The sequence below is a fragment of the Solanum verrucosum genome, unplaced genomic scaffold, assembly GCF_900185275.1.
Source record: "Solanum verrucosum unplaced genomic scaffold, falcon-dt-bn FXZP01000138.1, whole genome shotgun sequence".
Classification (NCBI taxonomy): Eukaryota; Viridiplantae; Streptophyta; class Magnoliopsida; order Solanales; family Solanaceae; genus Solanum; species Solanum verrucosum.
The window spans coordinates 1525927-1533215 of record NW_026020134.1 but is presented as its reverse complement, the minus strand read 5'-3'; the positions used below and the strand labels follow the sequence as shown (position 1 = coordinate 1533215).

Here is a 7289-nt window from a genome sequence, read left to right as displayed (position 1 = left end):
TACACAAACCGATAATATATAAAATCGAACCAAACGGATTGATGCACACTCCTACCGTTAGGTAATTGGAGGAAAAAGTCTTAATATTTTTCTTGAACTTTGAATAATTCACTTATTTTGAACTATCAAAATATCTCAATAATTTACTTAATATGGACCAGAGAATAACATAAAGATGTAGCAAATATATAGCCAGGGTAGTGAATCACAATACATGCCCTTATTAATTAATAGAAAATAGAGAACATTACTTTCCTAACAACTTCTTGTAGGGATACAAATTACTCCAAAGAACAAATGTATCCCTATTACAAGTTTACAATAATATTGCCATTACATATCTCTTTAATTAAGTAGATCCCATATATCAATATCAACAAAAAAATCATCCCACCATCACTTTGTCCTTGTTGCATGAAGTTACCTCCACCATTTAATGGTGGTGTTATTTCCTCATGTAACAAACTTGTTAGTGTTTTTTCATAATTAGTTACACCTCCTCCTCCTCCTCCTCCTCCTCCTCCTTCAACGTCGTTAACGTTGTTGCAATTTTCCAGTAAATTTTCCCACCATTGATCTCCGTTGTCTATCGATGCATCTGGAGTTTGTTTCTCACTTATTATTTCTTTGCAATGTTCCTCCTTGTCCACAATTACAATATTGTTTGTAATATTCCTCTTTGTGTTTGATATGAATTTCCGAGGCTGAGGTTTTATTATTTCAATCTTAGTACTAATTTCTCCGCGCTTATTCTTAATCTTTTCACGAGGAACAACTTTAGTAGTATTTAGCTTCCTTAGAAGGTTTGTGTTCCAATAGTTTTTCACATCGTTCGCTGTCCTTCCTGGAAGTCTACCAGCAATAAGTGACCATCTACGTAAAATAACATAACGTTTAGATGAAATAGTCACACATATATATTATATTAATCAAATTTGTCAAAACATAAACTTGCATGCCTGTTTCCTAGAAGCTTATGAAGCCTCAAAATGAGATCCACTTCATCCGGAGCAAAGTCACCTCTCTTGATATGTGGCCTTAGATAATTCAGCCACCTCAGTCTACAACTTTTCCGACATCTATTCAGACCTGCACATACATTTTCACATTATTTTACAAAGAATGTCACATAAAATAAAACAAACAGATAAAATAGCGTGGTAGTTAGTTTAATTACCAGCTCTTATGGGAACAAGATGCCACTTTCCTTCACCATACTTGTTGATACATTTCCTCAAGAGGAAATCTTCTTCTTCAGTCCATGAACCTTTTCTTACTACAAAAGAAGACATAGGTGTACTGTTCATGATAATTTGATGTAATATATTTTACTACTCTTTTTTTTGTCTTTATATAGTTATACACATGATTGCATTCTAAAAGGTGCATTAAAACCTTTTTATGAACGTGGAAGAAATCGAACCACAAAAGTAGGGAGTCTTCCATAAATTAAGGGACAACTCTTATAAAATCTAAATTGAAGAGTCATTTTCAAACACAAACATCCAAATTTGCCCATGTACCTATCTTGCCAGCCTTGGGATACCCTTTTAAATTTCACTTTCATCACTTCTTCTTTTTTCGAATCAATTTCTTCGTTTGACGTAAAGATATTTACTAGGCGTTTGGATATGTGGTATTATTTCATGATTTAAAATCATGAAATAAAATCGAAGTTTGGATATGTGAAATTTATCTCATAAGAGATGAAATCTTGAATCTTTCAAAACTTGGATTTGAAAATTTTATATTATGATTTCATATTTTTGAAAGACAAAAATTAGCTCATAAAATTATATTTTGTAAAAACAAAAAAATCATCATTTTATATTTACATATTTTTTGAGAGAATACGACAGGAGTGCTGTAATATTTATGGAATTTGAACATGATAATATAGTAAAAAATAATATTATTGACCAATAAACGACTCAAAGTAACGATGTTAGTTCATAAGCCCAGTCATCTGATCGAGAAATGCATGTTACACTATAACTCATATTCAACATAACTTTTTTGTTGAACTAAAGTTCAATTAATAATTGTTGTGTGTGTTTTTTTTTTTTTTTGAATAACTTTGTGAGTGTATTATACTAAAATTTATGACTATGGTGTCTGGGTCAGCGTTTGCGCACCTTGACTGATTCTGTTAGATACTTGTCACCTCCCACCACCAATACTAGAACAGATGGAACAATCACCTAGTATTTTTTTTTGTCTCCGCTAGGATTCAAACATGAGACCTCATGACTCTCAACCAATTCATTTATCACAAGGCCACACCCTTGCGTGTGATACTGTATTATACTTTTGTTATAATTTTTTTCTTATTTTGTCATATTGTATAAAGAATTGGATAATTTCGATAGTTTTCACAACTTATGAAGTTTTTATTTTTATGGGCTAAAAGTAATAATTTAATAATTCAAATTACATGTCCAAATAAGATTTAATTTTATCTCAAATAATATCATATCATGATTTTATCTCATGTGATAAAACATGCCCTAAGAGTTGCAACAAGCCATGTGAGACAAGCAAGTTCAAGTTTCTTGTAGAGTTAAGTTGTGATATTTGGAGGTCTAAAGCTGAACATATATTATTTGTTTGTGAAACAGTATAATTACATAGAAAAGTCACTCCCTAAATTCTATAAATATAAAAATTATCTTGAAGTAGCTTAAGAAAAATCTACGTAATGTTAAATTCCGAAGGAATTGCTCGTAATACCTAAAAAAATATTGTGAAAGAGTATAATTACATAGAAAAGTCATTCCCTAAATTCTATAAATATAAAAATTATCTTGAAGTAGCCTAAGAAAAATCTACATAATGTTAAATTCCGAAAGGGATTGCTCGTAATACCTAAAAAAATATTGTATTGGTAATGAAAAAGTTACTAGTCAACCTCAAAATATGGAAATAAATGAACATTATCTTTTCTCACTTGTAACAAGTTTGTTGATTCTAAATACATAATTTCTTTCTTTCTTATTTGATCTTGATATTAACAAACAATTTCACTTCTAGTCATTGTCATTGCTTTGTTTGTTTTTATCATTAGCTTCTAACCATAAAATAAAAAAGAAAACGTGATTGGACCTAATGCACATGTTTTTACCCCCATTTTACCTATTTTAACTTAGTTTACACGCACACAATTTTTCAGATAAACAAATATATAAGAAATAAGGATAATAATATCACGTAAAACCTTTCTTCAATTTGTTTTTATTTTACTAACTATTTTAAAGAGATATTGTACTAAGACAATTTACTTCAATGTAGAATTCAAATTGCAAATCATTGTGTATTTTATTTGTTATGCAATCTGTATTAAAACCAATAATAATGACAACAAAACTTTGTAGAAACATAAAACTCCAAAGTTTAATTAAATCATGTTGTGAATAATAGAAATTAATAACATTAACAGAAATTAATAACAGTAAAACATACCAAAATCGTTGTGTATTTTATCTGTTATGCAATCTGTATTTAAAACCAATACTAGTGACAACTAAACTTTGCAGAAACAGTATAACTCCAAAGTTTATAAATCATGTAGTGAAGAACAAAAATTAATAACATTAAAAGAAATTGATAACATTAACAAAAATTAATATCCGTAAAACTATGAAACAGAAAGGAAAGAAAATTGAGTTCACTGAATGCACAGTGTCCCCTTAAGGAAATTATTCCCCTCTAGTTTATGAGGTTTACAATGGAATAGATCATCCCAGGATAGAACAATTTTATTCACTAGTGTATTGATACCCAAAACAATGGTGTCAGCGAGCCACTCAACGACAGTAAAGTACATGAATAAATAGAGAAATACTTCTACTAGTTGTTAAAAGGGTTGGAAAGAGGGACCCCACTCGCGTCAACGTCACTCGGCTTCGGCTTTGACTTTAGAAAATGATTGATCGAGAGATTATTTTTTTAACAAAGTTTTTCTTTAATTATTTAGTTAATTATATATTTAATTAATTAAATTAAATGACCAAAACGTTTTAATTATTTAAATAATTAGCCGAAATGACCTGATCCAACTCAGAATCGCGCTACCCGTGTTTAAAACATCTTTTCCGTTTTATTTGAATTTCCCACTTTTGGAGATGACTTGTAATGACCTGATTCCGTCGTTAGGGAAAAGCTTATGGAGAAAGAGTTGGGGTAAAACTTTTCGTAGTAACTTGAAATTTCCCAACCTAGTCCAGATTTGGACGAAATCGAAGTCAGTAAAGTCTAGGGAAATCTGGTAACAATTGGTGATGTAATTATGATTTTGATTACATGAATAGATAGCTAAGACGTTACGAAACCCATACGACTTTACGAAATTGAATTCGGGCGAGTAGAACTCCCGAAAATGATCTTAGCGTGAACGGGTGGTTTTTGAATGTCAAGGGTTGAGGGTGTGTTGTGAAATGGGGGCTTGGAATTCGAATTCCAGCATATTATCTCCATGCATGCCGTCGTAGCGGGATGGCTGCCGTTGTAGCGGGATGGGTCCCGCCGTAGTGGGACAAACGCGACTTAAAGTCGAAAATAAACCCAAAAATCGTATTATTCTACAATTTGAGAAACTTGAGAGCTAAAGGTAAGGTTTTCACTCCCTGAATCCATTTTTTCATCCGTAGAACTTGGTCTCTTGGGTGATTATTGTTAGGGAAGGGTTTTTGGAACTGTTTGGATGGTGGGAACAGCCCTAATTTGGGTAATGGGATCTTGGGTTGGTCTAGGGCTGATGATGTTGGTTATAATCCGGGTAATTAGACCTCGTTTATTGATCTTTGCGTTAATTGTATGTTTTTAGACCACGAACAAGCGGGAAGAATCCGAAAAGGAAGAGTCAAGTGCCTTAGAGGATTCAAGCTTGGATTCGAGGTAGGTGATGGTTGTGATTTCATGTTGGTGTGATATATGTTTGTAATTGCTCATTATAATGCATGTGTGTATGCAAATGTTGCATTATTGATCACCTTAATCGTAAATGAGGATAATTGAATAATTGTATGCTATGAATCACTTCTTGTTGTATGATTGTGAGAATATACATTGTGATTGTGATTGTGATTTGTTGAATGGATCAGGTGTTACGTTCCGACAGGCTAACTTGGATCGGTTGCCACGTTTCGACATAAATATGAGATCGGTTGTCACGTTTCGACATAATTATGGGATCGGTTGTCACGTTCCGGTATAAACATTGGATCGGGTACTACAAACCGGTACACTAACAGTTTGAGTGTGGGTTCCATGAGAGGACCATTGAATTGGGTTCTGTGAGAGGACCATTGAATAATGTTGTGTATCTACTTGTGATGATTTCGTTCATATCTAATGATGATTGATATTAGAAGATGGAATGTTGCTCTAAATTGATATAACTGTGATGTATGAGAATTGTGAAACTGTTCGTAATAGTTGACTAACATTGTATATGTTCAATATATCCTGTTTTATAATGATTGTGGTTACTTACATGTGTTTCACTTATTGGGATAGACACGTGATCCTACCAGTACACTGTGATTGTGCACTGATACTGCACTTGCTTGTTCTTTGTTGAGTACAGGGCATCTTCAGGCTATTGTTAGACCTTAGCTAGGTGACTATTGAGCGTGACCGGATTCAAGGGTGAGCCAGTTCTTTCAGGCTGCCATGGATCTTTCTTGTTTAAGTCCACTCTCTTCGGACTCAGACTATTTGTTAAAGGTGTTTGTTTAGTTTTGGGGTTGTATCCCTTGTTCTTAGACTTGTCGTTCATAGAGTTTTGGTACAATGACTTTCAGGTTCTAGGGGTTGAATTTCTACATTAGTTTGGTTTGTTAATTGTTTAAACCTTTGGAGTTTATGGGGACTCCATTTTTATCGTCATTTAAGCCTACTTCCGTATCTTTAAATGCCTTAATTTTTAGTTAAGTTGTTAGTTGGGTTACCCACCGGAGGGTTAGTGTGGGTGTCAATCACAACAGTCCGGGTCGTGACATGACTGTTCTGAAAGGTTGCAACTTTCAGAAACAGCTATGACCATTTGAAAGGTTGTAAACTTTCATGAATGGTCGTGTGGTTTCTGAAAGGTTGCAACCTTTCAGACAGTGCTTCTTGGCTATAAGTACATGTGAATCCTTAGATTTTTCACTTACAAATTTTCTGAACTTCTTCTTCTTCTGCACAAATTTATTATTCGTGTACTTTATTGTCACTGAGTGGCTCGTTGACACCATTGTTTTAGGTATCAATACACTGGTGAATAGAATCGTTCTATCTTGGGAGAATATATTCCAATTCAAACCTCGAATACTAGAGAAGAATAATTTCCTTAAGAGGACACTGTGCATTCAATGGGCTCGATTTTCTTTCCTTTCTGTTATATACGGTTGTTACATATTCTGGTTACAGTCATTAATTTTTATTAATTGATTTATGTTCTACACTACTTAATTTCAACTTTGGAATTTACTGTTTCTGTAAAGTTTTGTTATTAATTGATTTAAAATACAGATCGCATGACAATTCATAAATGCTTACTTATTACTTTGGTTTGTACATTAATAGGTGAAAAGCTATATATTGATTTCAAAGTTTAATTTTTGTATTATTTTATTTTTTAAAAATAACGTACTATAAAAAGTTCTAGAATAGTTAATATGATAGAAAGGATAGTGGAAAATGTTTTGAGCTGCAATTATGTCTTTAACCATATGAATGTATTCATTCAGATCTTTTGCGCTACTAATATCATAAATTTTATATATTAGTTATATATCAATTAAAAATATATATTAAATAAAATATTAATAATATACAAAACTAATACATACATTAGTTTTTTTTAACTACTCCATTTGTCTCAATTTATGTGACACATTTTGTTTCTCGAGAGTCAAATAATTTAAGTTTGATCGAAAATTTGCTCATTAAATCTTCAAATTTTTTTAAATGGAGTTTGTAGATTTGTAAACTATGTAAAAAGTAATAGAAGTAACAATAATTGATAATTCAAAATATCTAAAAAATATTTAAAAAAATTACAAATAAAGATAGACTTATTTGCATCTCAAAATTCAAAATGGAGACGGATGAGAAATAATCTCAAGAAGTTCACATAGACGATAAACAAAATTTCAACATTCTGTGTTTATCACAAATCTTTGTTATAAAGTTCACTTTAATAAACAACAATAATATTAGTTTTAAGTTTTTTTTTTTATATATATATAAGATTATAATATATAGTTTCACCGACAGGAAGTGTTATGACTTTGACAACAATAATT

General features: G+C 31.7%; 1 pseudogene across 1 annotated transcript; it reads right to left on the bottom strand.

The window, feature by feature from the left end:
• Positions 1 to 345: 345 nt before the first annotated feature.
• Positions 346 to 1307, bottom strand: LOC125827398 (transcription factor MYB1-like; annotated as a pseudogene). Its single transcript, XR_007442994.1, has 3 exons — positions 1178 to 1307; positions 960 to 1089; positions 346 to 873 (listed from the first exon to the last, which is right to left on the bottom strand). The product of XR_007442994.1 is annotated as a transcription factor MYB1-like (transcript).
• Between the last annotated feature and the right edge of the window lie 5982 nt (positions 1308 to 7289).